Below are 17,500 nucleotides of genomic sequence, written 5' to 3'. Positions count from 1 at the left end.
AGCCCTGCAGGCCCGGAGCCCTGCAGGCCCAGAGCCCTGCAGCCCTGGAGCCCTGCAGCCCCGGAGCCCTGCAGCCACGGAGCCCTGCGTGGGCAGGCGGGAACCCTAGCGCGAAGGCTCGGGGTTGGACAGATGGGAGTCCTGTCAGTCCCGTCCATCTGGTTGCACCTCTCCCCTTGGCCATCTGGTCGCGCGCAATGCTTTCCAATAGGGCGACCAGATGGCCGGGCCAGCCTGGAAGTCCCGATGAGGGTCCATCCGCCTCGCGGATCCCAGCCAGGGCTCCAGGAGGCCGGGCGCATCCGCGCCTAGGGTCCCCTCCGTCACTCGGAGTGCGAGGGTTACAAGAAAGGTGGGTAGCCTTCCTCCGGATTAGTAGGGGCAGGGTATGCCAGGACACCCCTCCTGGGGATTGCGGTTCTCAGGCGGGGACCAGATGGGCCAAGCCCGGACGTCACTTCCCCGGGGCGTCGGGTGCTTCCTCCTCCAGCCCGCGGCGAGGCAAAGTGCCCAGGACGGGCTCCATGGGTCCCCCGGGCGTCCACCGAGGCCTGCAGCCCCAAAGCCCTGCAGCCCTGGAGCACTTCAGCCCGGAGCCCTGGAGCCCTGCAGGCCCGGAGCCCTGCAGGCCCGGAGCCCTGCAGGCCGGGAGCCCTGCAGCCCCGGAGCCCTGCAGGCCCGGAGCCCTGCAGGCCCGGAGCCCTGCAGGCGGCCCGGAGCCCTGCAGCCCCAGAGCCCTGCAGGCCCGGAGCCCTGCAGCCACCGAGGCCTGCAGCCCCAAAGCCCTGCAGCCCTGGAGCCCTTCAGCCCGGAGCCCCGGAGCCCTGCAGGCCCGGAGCCCTGCAGCCCCGGAGCCCTGCAGGCCCGGAGCCCTGCAGCCCCGGAGCCCTGCAGCCCTGGAGCCCTGCAGCCCCGGAGCCCTGCAGCCACGGAGCCCTGCGTGGGCAGGCGGGAACCCTAGCGCGAAGGCTCGGGGTTGGATAGATGGGAGTCCTGTCAGTCCCGTCCATCTGGTTGCACCTCTCCCCTCGGCCATCTGGTCGCGCGCAATGCTTTCCAATAGGGCGACCAGATGGCCGGGCCAGCCTGGAAGTCCCGATGAGGGTCCATCTGCCTCGCGGATCCCAGCCAGGGCTCCAGGAGGCCGGGCGCATCCGCGCCTAGGGTCCCCTCCGTCACTCGGAGCGCGAGGGTTACAAGAAAGGTGGGTAGCCTTCCTCCGGATTAGTAGGGGCAGGGTATGCCGGGACACCCCTCCTGGGGTTTGCGGTTCTCAGGCGGGGACCAGATGGGCCAAGCCCGGACGTCACTTCCCCGGAGCGTCGGGTGCTTCCTCCTCCAGCCCGCGGCGAGGCAAAGTGCCCAGGACGGGCTCCATGGGTCCCCCGGGCGTCCACCGAGGCCTGCAGCCCCAAAGCCCTGCAGCCCTGGAGCCCTTCAGCCCGGAGCCCTGGCGCCCTGCAGGCCCGGAGCCCTGCAGGCCTGGAGCCCTGCAGCCCCGGAGCCCTGCAGCCCCAGAGCCCTGCAGGCCCGGAGCCCTGCAGCCCCGGAGCCCTGCAGGCCCGGAGCCCTGCAGCCCCGGAGCCCTGCAGCCACCGAGGCCTGCAGCCCCAAAGCCCTGCAGCCCTGGAGCCCTTCAGCCCGGAGCCCTGGAGCCCTGCAGGCCCGGAGCCCTGCAGGCCCGGAGCCCTGCAGCCCCGGAGCCCTGCAGGCCCGGAGCCCTGCAGGCCCGGAGCCCTGCAGCCCCGGAGCCCTGCAGGCCCGGAGCCCTGCAGGCCCCGAGCCCTGCAGGCCCGGAGTCCTGCAGGCCCGGAGCCCTGCAGGCCCGGAGCCCTGCAGCCCCGGAGCCCTGCAGGCCCAGAGCCCTGCAGCCCTGGAGCCCTGCAGCCCCGGAGCCCTGCAGCCCCGGAGCCCTGCGTGGGCAGGCGGGAACCCTAGCGCGAAGGCTCGGGGTTGGACAGATGGGAGTCCTGTCAGTCCCGTCCATCTGGTTGCACCTCTCCCCTCGGCCATCTGGTCGCGCGCAATGCTTTCCAATAGGGCGACCAGATGGCCGGGCCAGCCTGGAAGTCCCGATGAGGGTCCATCCGCCTCGCGGATCCCAGCCAGGGCTCCAGGAGGCCGGGCGCATCCGCGCCTAGGGTCCCCTCCGTCACTCGGAGCGCGAGGGTTACAAGAAAGGTGGGTAGCCTTCCTCTGGATTAGTAGGGGCAGGGTATGCCGGGACACCCCTCCTGGGGTTTGCGGTTCTCAGGCGGGGACCAGATGGGCCAAGCCCGGACGTCACTTCCCCGGGGCGTCGGGTGCTTCCTCCTCCAGCCCGCGGCGAGGCAAAGTGCCCAGGACTGGCTCCATGGGTCCCCCGGGCGTCCACCGAGGCCTGCAGCCCCAAAGCCCTGCAGCCCTGGAGCCCTTCAGCCCGGAGCCCTGGAGCCCTGCAGGCCCGGAGCCCTGCAGGCCCGGAGCCCTGCAGCCCCGGAGCCCTGCAGCCCCGGAGCCCTGCAGGCCCGGAGCCCTGCAGGCCCGGAGCCCTGCAGGCGGCCCGGAGCCCTGCAGCCCCGGAGCCCTGCAGGCCCGGAGCCCTGCAGCCCCGGAGCCCTGCAGCCACCGAAGCCTGCAGCCCCAAAGCCCTGCAGCCCTGGAGCCCTTCAGCCCGGAGCCCCGGAGCCCTGCAGGCCCGGAGCCCTGAAGGCCCGGAGCGCTGCAGCCCCGGAGCCCTGCAGGCCCGGAGCCCTGCAGGCCCCGAGCCCTGCAGGCCCGGAGCCCTGCAGCCCCAGAGCCTTCAGCCCTGGAGCCCTGCAGCCCCGGAGCCCTGCAGCCCCGGAGCCCTGCAGCCCCGGAGCCCTGCGTGGGCAGGCGGGAACCCTAGCGCGAAGGCTCGGGGTTGGACAGATGGGAGTCCTGTCAGTCCCGTCCATCTGGTTGCACCTCTCCCCTCGGCCATCTGGTCGCGCGCAATGCTTTCCAATAGGGCGACCAGATGGCCGGGCCAGCCTGGAAGTCCCGATGAGGGTCCATCCGCCTCGCGGATCCCAGCCAGGGCTCCAGGAGGCCGGGCGCATCCGCGCCTAGGGTCCCCTCCGTCACTCGGAGCGCGAGGGTTACAAGAAAGGTGGGTAGCCTTCCTCCGGATTAGTAAGGGCAGGGTATGCCGGGACACCCCTCCTGGGGTTTGCGGTTCTCAGGCGGGGACCAGATGGGCCAAGCCCGGACGTCACTTCCCCGGAGCGTCGGGTGCTTCCTCCTCCAGCCCGCGGCAAGGCAAAGTGCCCAGGACGGGCTCCATGGGTCCCCCGGGCGTCCACCGAGGCCTGCAGCCCCAAAGCCCTGCAGCCCTGGAGCCCTTCAGCCCGGAGCCCTGGAGCCCTGCAGGCCTGGAGCCCTGCAGGCCCGGAGCCCTGCAGGCCCGGAGCCCTGCAGCCCCGAAGCCCTGCAGGCCCGGAGCCCTGCAGGCCCGGAGCCCTGCAGGCGGCCCGGAGCCCTGCAGCCCCGGAGCCCTGCAGGCCCGGAGCCCTGCAGCCCCGGAGCCCTGCAGCCACCGAGGCCTGCAGCCCCAAAGCCCTGCAGCCCTGGAGCCCTTCAGCCCGGAGCCCTGGAGCCCTGCAGGCCCGGAGCCCTGCAGGCCCGGAGCCCTGCAGGCCCGGAGCCCTGCAGCCCCGGAGCCCTGCAGGCCCCGAGCCCTGCAGGCCCGGAGCCCTGCAGGCCCGGAGCCCTGCAGGCCCGGAGCCCTGCAGCCCCGGAGCCCTGCAGGCCCAGAGCCCTGCAGCCCTGGAGCCCTGCAGCCCCAGAGCCCTGCAGCCCCGGAGCCCTGCGTGGGCAGGCGGGAACCCTAGCGCGAAGGCTCGGGGTTGGACAGATGGGAGTTGTAGGAGAGTAGGGTCTGCTTTCTATGTTCACCCCCACTTTTTGCTTTTGCTTTACTGGTTTTCGACTTAGATGTGGCTGTGGGCCTGCTAATCAGACCCACAGCCCTGCTGTTCTCTCTCTAAATTACTACTATGTACTTTAGGTGCATAACCCATTTGGATAGGATCACCTTATTGGGCCCTGTACAGTGTACCCTAGGTACCCAGGGCATAGGTGTACCCTAGGCCTACCAGGGGCTGCAGCATGTATTGTGCCACCCCTGGCCTGGCCTTCCATTTTGACACAACTGGCTGATCACTCAGCTGGGGCAAGGTCGTGTAATCACCCCTTGCTTAGGTGTAGTATTCCTATACCTAACTTACATATAGACACATGTGTACCTATCAGTCACTCCTATGGCAGGCCTTGACAATCCTGGAGGCAGAGTGCTTGGTAACATGTGAGATGGTGCTCTAGCATGAGCTGAGCCTGTCTGCAGCTTTCGGAACCAAGTCCTTATAGCTGTTCTATGATATAGCCTACCATATACTCTTAAAGTACCTTATAATCTTAGACGGTTATGGTAACTATGGTTTGGCTTTATCAAAGCATGTCGTGTAAGGTGTCTAACACTCGGGAATAATACCCCCATGCCATTTCTGGACATGAGAATATTATTCCCCCCTTCTAGAGGGAAAGACATGTTAAAATCATACTTCAACTGTTAGCCTCTGACCAAAGCCTCAGCATCACAAAATGGATGCTGCTGCCACGACACAAGTCTGACCTCCTGCTGCTGGGAGTGATCCCAGCCAGGGAGGCCTGGACAATAGGTTTCCTGCTTGGGGAGGTGCTAGCACCTCCCCAGACAGCCTTTAGTGTATTGGGGCAGGGTGGGCTGAAAGGAATGAGACATGCCTGGGGCACACAAGGTGTTCCTTGCATAGTCCAGTTCAAACCGGCGCTGGGGCACTCCAGCCCCAGCTCTGGCGCGAAACTGGACAAAGGGAAGTGGGTGTAACCACCCCCTCCCAGGTCCCACCCATAAGGCGTGACCTAGCAGGTATCCCAGCCCCCCAGATTAGTATAAGAGTGGGAGTTGGGCCTCAAGACTTTAGATTATCCTGAACCTGCAAAACTGAACAGAAACTCTGGACCTTCGACATTCGACGAAAGAAGAAGACTGAAGAATCTCCCTTGTAGCCAAGGAGTGGCTACCCTGTGCAAACAGGCACCATCAAGTGACTACCCTTTGCTTTGTGAAACGTTCGACGAGGAACCGATTGCAGAGCCCGACCAGAGCCTTGATTTCCAGACTTCTCCGACCCTCATCCACATCTGCAGCAGAGCTGAGATCCGTGGAGGCGACGAGCGACGTGGGACCGGCTACCTGGGAAAAGTGGCTAGTAACTTACAGCGCAGCTTCTGAGGTACCCTCGAAGTTGTGCACCGGGGATTGAGAAGCCCCAACCCCAAGCACCATCTGCACCGAAGACCAGCTCCCCACACTCCACGAGTCCTGCGTGGGGCCCTTCAGCATTTTCCTGCTTGCCGCGTCTGTCCGGTTGCTTGCCCGCTGGCTAGTGGCCTTTGTGACGACGCTCCCTGAAATCTCCTGCGCTGGTTTGGCTCCTCCAGACTGGCTCCCGCTTCTCTGCAAAGAAGAAGCACCCCAGACCTTCCTGGTCTGCACCAGAAGCAAGTCCCTTGTTCTTCGTGGGTTCCGCTTGCCAAGGCTTGGTGAGTCCTAGTCCAACTTCGACGCCGCCGACAGCAAGAGCCTTCGTGGGACAGCTCGCCTCCTGGTCCTGGTCGTCCTCGACGCTTCCTGGTCCTCCTGGCTGCAGCGACAAGCTTCACCTTCACCTGCAACTCTTCACGACATCGCCTGGTTCCTTCCTGGTTCCACGTGGTCACTGGCTAGTGACCTTGACTCTGTCCCCTCTGCTTGCAGGTTTCTTCTCTTCTTGATCCCAGGCTTGGGATCCACCGGACACTCTCTCCTGACTGCCTGTCAGCATCTTTCTTCAGGCATCCATAGGAGTCGACGACGAAAACGACGCATCTTTACCCCTATGCACCCGCAGCCTGTGGGCTAGGTAACTTGGGTACTCCGGTGCTCATCAGGATAGTGACTATCCTAGTGTCTAGTTTTCAAGTCTCAACTTCCTAGCTACTCCGGAAGTGTCCTAAATCTATCTATTTCTAAACTGTAACATTGCTATTGACTTTTACGCATTACGCGTGAGTGTTTCCACTCTGCACACGAATCCCGTGGGCCTCCCACTTCCTAACTAACGCTAGTGTAGTGTAGCCCCAGCGATTCCCTAGGTCTAGGCCTATTCTATTTCCGTGAAGTGGTTCTTATACCACTTCTTTAGTATATGGTTTGCGTGGCCCCTAGGGCCTAACTGTATTACTTACCTGTGTGACTTACTGTATGCATTAATAAGACTGTGTTGTACTTACCTCTAAACTCATAAAGAGTGCTGAGGGTTTGCTTAGAATAAATACACTTTATTTTATATATATATCTGTTGTGGTGTCCTTTCATTTGGTATTCAAGGGATTATATATGGTATCACAGCTGGCTTCACATGCCATTCAGAGTTTAGCCTAAGACTGCTCTTGTCCATGCTACCACTAGGATAGCTGGTCTATAAGGTTGACTTTACAACCAATCACCATAAGGGTATTTGGACTGATATAAGGTGTACACTATAACTAGTGACATCATACATCAGGCCAACTTCTCACATTGGTGAGCAGCGGTTGGGATCTGAGCTTGCTGTTGTAATACCATTGTAATCTTGAGATACTAAATTGAAAGATCACACAGATATTGTCTAGGTACATATAACATAGATTATTATACTTAAGTCCTACTGGACTTTGTAGTTGTAGGTTGAAGGGAATAACACACCCTGACTACAACTACTAGAAAGGTTTAGTAGATACAACTAGTGTAGGTAGGTGCACACACCACACCCTCACTAGATCATGCCTCTGGGAGGAGATCAAGTAGATGCTCTCTCAGGAGGGGCAGGTCTGCAGAAGACCCCCTCTAGGTATGATACCTTAACATTCCAGGAGATGAGACAATTGTGTACCTCCAGAGGAATAAAACAGGGTGCAAACCCTACCCTCCTTCAGTTAAGACAACTCCTAGAGGAGTATGATGCTCAGAGGGCATCACAGGAAGGTGCCCTAGGCACAGAGGAGGGTCTACCCACCACAGAGGAGTCAGATGGGCCTTCAGATGGGGAGGTAGACAGCCAGAGCCAAGTAAGGAGACTTAGCCAGGCTAACTTAAGTTTACATGGGAGTTTGCATGGGGTCCCCCCATACAGACCCACAAGTAGACATTCACAGAGAAGCAGGAGGGACAGATCCCCTTCAAGGGAATCCATCCACTCCCATGTCTCTAACACCTCTAATGCTTCCTCTCACAGGGGAATGACTTCACCTGAGAGAAAGGAGCATGCAGCCAGAATGAGGGAGGCTAATCTGAGGATTCAGAGGGAAGAACTTGCCCTTGCCAAAGAGAAGCTTGCTCTGGCTAGAGAACAAAAGTTAAGTGGGTTAGAACCCACTGGTGGCAGCAACATTCCTAGGGATAGAGACAGGCACTATGATAATAGAAACCTGAGCAAGATTGTCCCTCCCTACAAGTGTGGGGATGACATCCACAAATGGATAACTGCTTTGGAGAGAGCTTGCAAAGTACAGCAGGTACCCCAAAGTCAGTGGGCAGCTATCTTGTGGCTCTCCTTCTCTGAGAAAGGAAGAGACAAGCTCCTCACAGTTAGTGATGAGGATGCAGATAATTACACTGTCCTGAAGAGTGCTCTGATTGATGGGTTTGGCCTAACCACTGAACAATACAGGTTGTTGTTCAGGGATACCCAGAAGACACAGACTCAGGACTGGACTGACTTTGTAGATTGTGCCACTAAGGCTCTGGAAGGCTGGCTATTGGGAAGTAAGGTTAAGGACTATACAGGATTGTATAATTTGATCATGAGAGAACAAATACTTAACAACTGTCAGAACCAGCTATTGCATCAACACCTGATTGATTCTGATCTGACTTCTCCCCAAGAATTGGGAAAGAAGGCAGATAGATGGGTCAGGACTAGAGTTAAGCAGAAAAACCAGAACCAGGGCGGTGATCAGAAAAAGGCAGACCAGAAGGGTAATGATCAGAAACAAAAAGACCAGAAGTCTTCACCAGGCCCCCAAAAGGCTCAGGGGGAGGGTGGTTCCAAAAAGGATAAGAAGAAAGAAGGCCAAAAGAAACCATGGTGCAACTATTGTAAGTCTACCTCACATTGGTTTAGTGAGTGCACCAAAAAGGATAAGCCCCCAGCCACCATTGCCCCTAAGGCAACTGTACCCCCTAGTTCAGCTGTAAGTGGTGGTTCCCAGCAAAAGGGTGTAGTAGGGTTAACCCTGGGAACTGAGGAGGATTCTGGCCTAGTCAGAGTACCTACTCAGGCTGTCCTGATCTGTGATGGGGACTTAGCTTTGTCCTCTACTGTAGGCCCCAGTAACCTGGGCAAGTACAGACAGACACCTTTTATCAACCAAAGAATGGCTCAGGCCTACAGGGACACTGGGGCTAGTGTCACAATGGTGACACCTGCTTTTGTGGACCCTGGACAGATCATACTAGGTGAGAATTACCTAGTGACCAACGCTAGCAATGCCACTACCTCCCATAGTGTGGCTATTGTTAACTTCTCCTGGGGAGGGGTAACTGGCCTCAAGAAAGTTGTTGTTAGTTCAGACCTTCCTGTAGAGTGTTTACTGGGCAATGATCTTGAAACTTCAGTTTGGTCTGAAGTGGAGTATAGGACCCATGCAGAAATGCTGGGGATAGATGCACATGTCCTTGCTGTGACCAGGTCACAGGCCAAAAAGTGCAACACTGAACAAGTGCTGGATCCTGAAACTATGGACCAGTCACAATCCAAGAGAAAGAGCAGTAGGGTTAAGGCTGTGCCTTCCCCCCTGCCTCAGGTGGTGGATCAGCCCTCCCAGGAGGATGGTTCTGAGAGCCCTGAAGGAACTGTCCTAGAAGAACTTGAACCTGATCAGGTTGAGTTTCTTGGGACAGGGGGACCTTCCAGGGCAGATCTGAGGCAGGCTCAATTAGACTGCCCCTCTCTTGAACCCCTCAGACAGCTGGCTGCTGCTGAGGCTGCAGGGAATGCTCAAGGTACCCATAGAGTGTATTGGGATGAAGGGCTACTGTACTCAGAGGCTAGAGACCCCAAGCCTGGTGCATCCAGGAGGTTGGTCATACCACTGAAGTTCAGAGGCTTCCTTCTAACCTTGGCCCATGATATTCCCCTTGCAGGACATTTAGGCCAGAACAAGACTTGGGACAGGCTTGTCCCTCACTTTCACTGGCCCCATATGTCAGAAGATACTAAGGAGTTTTGTCGCTCCTGTGTCACCTGCCAAGCCAGTGGCAAATCAGGTGGCACCACAAAGGCCCCCCTCATACCACTACCTGTGGTGGGGGTCCCCTTTGAAAGAGTGGGCATAGATATTGTAGGACCAATGGACCCACAAACAGCATCTGGGCACAGATTCATACTGGTGATAGTGGACCATGCCACCAGGTACCCAGAAGCAATTCCCCTGAGGACCACAACAGCTCCTGTTGTGGCAAGGGCCCTGCTTGGAGTATTCTCCAGAGTGGGCTTTCCAAAGGAGGTCATTTCTGACAGAGGTGCCAACTTTATGTCAGGATACTTGACTGCAATGTGGAAGGAGTGTGGTGTTAACTATAAGTTCACCACACCCTATCACCCACAGTGCAATGGGCTTGTTGAGAGATTCAACAAGACCCTAAAGGGAATGATAAAAGGATTACCAGACAAGCTTAGGCGAAGATGGGACATCCTTTTACCCTGCCTTCTGTTTGCTTACAGAGAGGTCCCACAGAAGGGGGTTGGCTACAGCCCTTTTGAGCTTTTGTTTGGACATCCTGTAAGAGGACCCCTGTGTTTGGTGAAGGAAGGATGGGAGAGACCTCTCAGACAACCCAAACTAGACATAGTGGATTATGTACTTGGTCTCCGCTCCAGGATGGCAGAGTATATGAAGAAGGCTTCTAAAAACCTTGAGGCAAGCCAAGAACTCCAAAAAGCTTGGCATGACCAAAAGGCTGTACTGACTGTTTACCAGCCAGGGCAGAAAGTGTGGGTGTTGGAGCCAGTGGCCCCAGCAGCACTCCAAGACAAATGGTCTGGACCCCACACTATTGTTGAGAAAAAGGGAGAAGTCACCTACTTGGTGGACCTTGGGACTCCCAGAAGCCCCCACAGGGTGCTTCATGTCAACAGATTGAAGGCATATGTTGACAGGGCAGACATGGGGCTACTCATGGCTACAGATGAGGGGCAGGAGGAAGAGAGTGACCCTCTCCCAGACCTGTTGACTCAGAACCCTGATGATGGCTCAGTTGATGGTGTGGTCTTTTCTGACAGCCTCACTGTCCATCAGCAACAGGACTGCAGACAAGTTCTGCAGGCCTACAGACATATGTTCTCTCTGACCCCAAGTCAGACAAACTGGTGCACCCATGAGGTGGACACTGGTGACAGTCTGCCTGTGAAGAGTAAAATCTACAGGCAACCTGACCATGTCAGGGACTGCATAAAAGTTGAGGTACAAAAGATGTTGGAGCTGGGAGTCATTGAACCTTCAGAGAGCCCTTGGGCTAGTCCTGTAGTCCTTGTGCCAAAACCTCACACTCAAGATGGTAAGAGAGAGATGAGGTTTTGCGTGGATTACAGAGGTCTCAATGCTGTCACTAGGACAGATGCCCACCCAATACCTAGGGCAGATGAGCTCATTGACAGACTGGCAGCTGCTAAGTTTTTGAGCACATTTGACCTAACAGCAGGCTACTGGCAAATCAGACTAGCTGAGAGTGCAAAGGCCAAAACTGCTTTCTCGACCCCAGGAGGACATTATCAATTTGTGGTAATGCCCTTTGGTCTGAAGAATGCACCTGCCACTTTCCAAAGGCTGGTGAATCAAGTCCTTACTGGGTTGGATGATTATTGTGCAGCTTATCTTGATGATATTGCTGTCTTTAGCTCCACCTGGGAGGATCACCTGGTCCACCTGAGGAATGTTTTAGAGGCCCTGCAAAAGGCAGGCCTCACTATCAAGGCCACTAAGTGCCAGATAGGGCAGAGCAAGGTTGTATACCTGGGCCACCTAGTTGGTGGGGGTCAGGTTCAACCACTGGAGAGCAAGATCCAGACCATAAAGGACTGGGCTCCTCCAACTACCCAGACTCAGGTCAGAGCTTTCTTGGGCCTGTCTGGGTACTACAGAAAGTTTGTTAAGAACTATGGGTCCATAGTGACACCACTTAATGACTTGACCTCCAAGAAGATGCCAAAGAAAGTTCAGTGGACAGCAAGCTGTCAAAAAGCATTTGATGACCTGAAGCAGGCCATGTGCAGTGCACCTATTCTGAAAAGTCCAGACTACTCCAAAGAGTTCATTGTCCAGACAGATGCTTCTGAGTTAGGTGTGGGAGCTGTTCTTTCACAACTGAATGTAGATGGTCAAGACCAGCCAATTGCTTTTATAAGTAGAAGGCTGACCCCTAGAGAGAAACGTTGGTCAGCTATTGAGAGGGAGGCCTTTGCTGTGGTTTGGGCCCTGAAGAAGCTGAGGCCATACTTGTTTGGCACTCACTTCAAGATTCAGACAGACCATAAGCCCCTCTTGTGGCTAAATCAGATGAAGGGTGAAAATCCCAAACTTCTTAGGTGGTCCATTTCCCTACAGGGGATGGACTTCACAGTGGAACATAGACCTGGGACTGACCATGCCAATGCAGATGGACTCTCCAGATATTTCCACTTAGAACATGAAGACTCAACTGGTCAAGGTTAGTTTAATGTCCCTAAGTTTGGGGGGGGGTTGTGTAGGAGAGTAGGGTCTGCTTTCTATGTTCACCCCCACTTTTTGCTTTTGCTTTACTGGTTTTCGACTTAGATGTGGCTGTGGGCCTGCTAATCAGACCCACAGCCCTGCTGTTCTCTCTCTAAATTACTACTATGTACTTTAGGTGCATAACCCATTTGGATAGGATCACCTTATTGGGCCCTGTACAGTGTACCCTAGGTACCCAGGGCATAGGTGTACCCTAGGCCTACCAGGGGCTGCAGCATGTATTATGCCACCCCTGGCCTGGCCTTCCATTTTGACACAACTGGCTGATCACTCAGCTGGGGCAAGGTCGTGTAATCACCCCTTGCTTAGGTGTAGTATTCCTATACCTAACTTACATATAGACACATGTGTACCTATCAGTCACTCCTATGGCAGGCCTTGACAATCCTGGAGGCAGAGTGCTTGGTAACATGTGAGATGGTGCTCTAGCATGAGCTGAGCCTGTCTGCAGCTTTCGGAACCAAGTCCTTATAGCTGTTCTATGATATAGCCTACCATATACTCTTAAAGTACCTTATAATCTTAGACGGTTATGGTAACTATGGTTTGGCTTTATCAAAGCATGTCGTGTAAGGTGTCTAACACTCGGGAATAATACCCCCATGCCATTTCTGGACATGAGAATATTATTCCCCCCTTCTAGAGGGAAAGACATGTTAAAATCATACTTCAACTGTTAGCCTCTGACCAAAGCCTCAGCATCACAAAATGGATGCTGCTGCCACGACACAAGTCTGACCTCCTGCTGCTGGGAGTGATCCCAGCCAGGGAGGCCTGGACAATAGGTTTCCTGCTTGGGGAGGTGCTAGCACCTCCCCAGACAGCCTTTAGTGTATTGGGGCAGGGTGGGCTGAAAGGAATGAGACATGCCTGGGGCACACAAGGTGTTCCTTGCATAGTCCAGTTCAAACCGGCGCTGGGGCACTCCAGCCCCAGCTCTGGCGCGAAACTGGACAAAGGGAAGTGGGTGTAACCACCCCCTCCCAGGTCCCACCCATAAGGCGTGACCTAGCAGGTATCCCAGCCCCCCAGATTAGTATAAGAGTGGGAGTTGGGCCTCAAGACTTTAGATTATCCTGAACCTGCAAAACTGAACAGAAACTCTGGACCTTCGACATTCGACGAAAGAAGAAGACTGAAGAATCTCCCTTGTAGCCAAGGAGTGGCTACCCTGTGCAAACAGGCACCATCAAGTGACTACCCTTTGCTTTGTGAAACGTTCGACGAGGAACCGATTGCAGAGCCCGACCAGAGCCTTGATTTCCAGACTTCTCCGACCCTCATCCACATCTGCAGCAGAGCTGAGATCCGTGGAGGCGACGAGCGACGTGGGACCGGCTACCTGGGAAAAGTGGCTAGTAACTTACAGCGCAGCTTCTGAGGTACCCTCGAAGTTGTGCACCGGGGATTGAGAAGCCCCAACCCCAAGCACCATCTGCACCGAAGACCAGCCCCCCACACTCCACGAGTCCTGCGTGGGGCCCTTCAGCATTTTCCTGCTTGCCGCGTCTGTCCGGTTGCTTGCCCGCTGGCTAGTGGCCTTTGTGACGACGCTCCCTGAAATCTCCTGCGCTGGTTTGGCTCCTCCAGACTGGCTCCCGCTTCTCTGCAAAGAAGAAGCACCCCAGACCTTCCTGGTCTGCACCAGAAGCAAGTCCCTTGTTCTTCGTGGGTTCCGCTTGCCAAGGCTTGGTGAGTCCTAGTCCAACTTCGACGCCGCCGACAGCAAGAGCCTTCGTGGGACAGCTCGCCTCCTGGTCCTGGTCGTCCTCGACGCTTCCTGGTCCTCCTGGCTGCAGCGACAAGCTTCACCTTCACCTGCAACTCTTCACGACATCGCCTGGTTCCTTCCTGGTTCCACGTGGTCACTGGCTAGTGACCTTGACTCTGTCCCCTCTGCTTGCAGGTTTCTTCTCTTCTTGATCCCAGGCTTGGGATCCACCGGACACTCTCTCCTGACTGCCTGTCAGCATCTTTCTTCAGGCATCCATAGGAGTCGACGACGAAAACGACGCATCTTTACCCCTATGCACCCGCAGCCTGTGGGCTAGGTAACTTGGGTACTCCGGTGCTCATCAGGATAGTGACTATCCTAGTGTCTAGTTTTCAAGTCTCAACTTCCTAGCTACTCCGGAAGTGTCCTAAATCTATCTATTTCTAAACTGTAACACTGCTATTGACTTTTACGCATTACGCGTGAGTGTTTCCACTCTGCACACGAATCCCGTGGGCCTCCCACTTCCTAACTAACGCTAGTGTAGTGTAGCCCCAGCGATTCCCTAGGTCTAGGCCTATTCTATTTCCGTGAAGTGGTTCTTATACCACTTCTTTAGTATATGGTTTGCGTGGCCCCTAGGGCCTAACTGTATTACTTACCTGTGTGACTTACTGTATGCATTAATAAGACTGTGTTGTACTTACCTCTAAACTCATAAAGAGTGCTGAGGGTTTGCTTAGAATAAATACACTTTATTTTATATATATATCTGTTGTGGTGTCCTTTCATTTGGTATTCAAGGGATTATATAGGGTATCACAGCTGGCTTCACATGCCATTCAGAGTTTAGCCTAAGACTGCTCTTGTCCATGCTACCACTAGGATAGCTGGTCTATAAGGTTGACTTTACAACCAATCACCATAAGGGTATTTGGACTGATATAAGGTGTACACTATAACTAGTGACATCATACATCAGGCCAACTTCTCACAGGAGTCCTGTCAGTCCCGTCCATCTGGTTGCACCTCTCCCCTCGGCCATCTGGTCGCGCGCAATGCTTTCCAATAGGGCGACCAGATGGCCGGGCCAGCCTGGAAGTCCCGATGAGGGTCCATCCACCTTGCGGATCCCAGCCAGGGCTCCAGGAGGCCGGGCGCATCCGCACCTAGGGTCCCCTCCGTCACTCGGAGCGCGAGGGTTACAAGAAAGGTGGGTAGCCTTCCTCCGGATTAGTAGGGGCAGGGTATGCCGGGACACCCCTCCTGGGGTTTGCGGTTCTCAGGCGGGGACCAGATGGGCCAAGCCCGGACGTCACTTCCCCGGGGCGTCGGGTGCTTCCTCCTCCAGCCCGCGGCGAGTCAAAGTGCCCAGGACGGGCTCCATGGGTCCCCCGGGCGTCCACCGAGGCCTGCAGCCCTGCAGCCCTGCAGCCCTGGAGCCCTTCAGCCCGGAGCCCTGGAGCCCTGCAGGCCCGGAGCCCTGCAGGCCCGGAGCCCTGCAGCCCCGGAGCCCTGCAGGCCCGGAGCCCTGCAGCCCCGGAGCCCTGCAGGCCCGGAGCCCTGCAGGCCCGGAGCCCTGCAGGCGGCCCGGAGCCCTGCAGCCCCGGAGCCCTGCAGGCCCGAAGCCCTGCAGCCCCGGAGCCCTGCAGCCACCGAGGCCTGCAGCCCCAAAGCCCTGCAGCCCTGGAGCCCTTCAGCCCGGAGCCCTGGAGCCCTGCAGGCCCGGAGCCCTGCAGGCCCGGAGCCCTGCAGCCCCGGAGCCCTGCAGGCCCGGAGCCCTGCAGGCCCCGAGCCCTGCAGGCCCCGAGCCCTGCAGGCCCGGAGCCCTGCAGGCCCGGAGCCCTGCAGGCCCGGAGCCCTGCAGCCCCGGAGCCCTGCAGGCCCAGAGCCCTGCAGCCCTGGAGCCCTGCAGCCCCGGAGCCCTGCAGCCCCGGAGCCCTGCGTGGGCAGGCGGGAACCCTAGCGCGAAGGCTCGGGGTTGGACAGATGGGAGTCCTGTCAGTCCCGTCCATCTGGTTGCACCTCTCCCCTCGGCCATCTGGTCGCGCGCAATGCTTTCCAATAGGGCGACCAGATGGCCGGGCCAGCCTGGAAGTCCCGATGAGGGTCCATCCGCCTCGCGGATCCCAGCCAGGGCTCCAGGAGGCCGGGCGCATCCGTCACTCGGAGCGCGAGGGTTACAAGAAAGGTGGGTAGCCTTCCTCCGGATTAGTAGGGGCAGGGTATGCCGGGACACCCCTCCTGGGGTTTGCGGTTCTCAGGCGGGGACCAGATGGGCCAAGCCCGGACGTCACTTCCCCAGGGCGTCGGGTGCTTCCTCCTCCAGCCCGCGGCGAGGCAAAGTGCCCAGGACGGGCTCCATGGGTCCCCCGGGCATCCCCCGAGGCCTGCAGCCCCAAAGCCCTGCAGCCCTGGAGCCCTTCAGCCCTTCAGCCCGGAGCCCTGGAGCCCTGCAGGACCAGAGCCCTGCAGCCCTGGAGCCCTGGAGCCCTGCAGCCCCTGAGCCCTGCAGCCACGGAGCCCTGCGTGGGCAGGCAGGAACCCTAGCGCGAAGGCTCGGGGTTGGACAGATGGGAGTTCTTTCAGTCCCGTCCATCTGGTTGCACCTCTCCCCTCGGCCATCTGGTCGCGCGCAATGCTTCCCAATGGGGCGACCAGATGGCCGGGCCGGCCTGGAAGTCCCGATGAGGGTCTATTTGCCTCCCGGATCCCAGCCAGGGCTCCAGGAGGCCGGGCGCGTCCGGGCCTAGGGTCCCCTCCGTCACTCGGAGCGCGTGGGTTACAAGAAAGGGGGGTAGCCTTCCTCCGGATTAGTATGGGCAGGGTATGCCGGAAGACCCCTCCGGGGCTGGCGGTTCTTTGCCAGGGACCAGATGGGCTACGCCCGGGCAACATCCTCCCAGGCTTCACTCCTCCGGCCCGCGGCGTGGCAAAGTGCCCAGGGTCGGGCTCCACGGGTCCCGGGCAGTCCTACCCCCGGGGCGCCCGGGCCCGAGAGCTCAGTCGGTGTTCCCCGTGCCCGAGTCCCAGCCGCTGTCCCCCAGCCCCCGGGAAGCAGAGAGCCCACCGAGCCCATGGTTAAGGCGGGAGCCCTACCGCTATGTAGCCTTCCTCCGGATTACTAGGGACAGGGTACTCTGGGACCCCTCTCGGTCCTCAGCCGGCAGCAGGACGGGCCCGGATGCTGCCCTGGAACTGTCCCGGGGACTGCCGCGTGGCAGGGTGCCCTGGACAAGGGGTCCGGATGGTCCGGGGAGGCTTCCCCTGCGCCTGCGGGCCTGGGAGCCCCGGCTGGCTCCAGGGGCCCAGACGGGCCCCGGGCCCCATACCCCGGCCTGCGGCACTGCCAAATGCCTGGGACAGGGTTCCGTTGTGTCCGGGGAGCCTCCCCAGGCATGTCTGGGTTCATTGGCCCCTGGGGGCCCCGGGGATGGCGGCCTCCCCGCCCCGGGCTCTGTCTGGGGTCCTGCCACGTGGCAGGGTGCCCGGGGCGGGCTCCGGAGGGCCCGGGGAGGCTTCCCCTGTGCCTGCGGACCTGGGAGCCCTGGCTGGGTCCAGGGGCCCGGCCGGGCCCCGGGTCAGGGTCTCTGGCCCCGGGCCCCGTCCCCCAGCTTGCGGCACTGCCAAAGGCCTGGGACGGGGTTCCGTTGTGTCCGGGGAGCCTCCCCAGGCCTGTCTGGGTTCATTGGCCCCTGGGGGCCCCGGGGAGGGCGGCCTCCCCGCCCCGGGCTCCGTCTGGGGTCCTGCCATGTGGCAGGGTGCCCGGGGCGGGCTCCGGAGGGCCCGGGGAGGCTTCCCCTGTGCCTGCGGGCCTGGGAGCCCCGGCTGGGTCCAGGGGCCCGGCCGGGCCCCGGGTCGGGGTCTACGGCCCTGGGCCCCGTCCCCGGCCTGCGGCACTGCCAAAGGCCTGGGACGGGGTTCCGTTGTGTCCGGGGAGCCTCCCCAGGC

This window comes from Triturus cristatus, chromosome 1_1, assembly GCF_964204655.1.
Source record: "Triturus cristatus chromosome 1_1, aTriCri1.1, whole genome shotgun sequence".
NCBI lineage: Eukaryota > Metazoa > Chordata > Amphibia > Caudata > Salamandridae > Triturus > Triturus cristatus.
The sequence above is the reverse complement of the archived record's forward strand: the minus strand, read 5'-3'. Positions refer to the sequence as shown.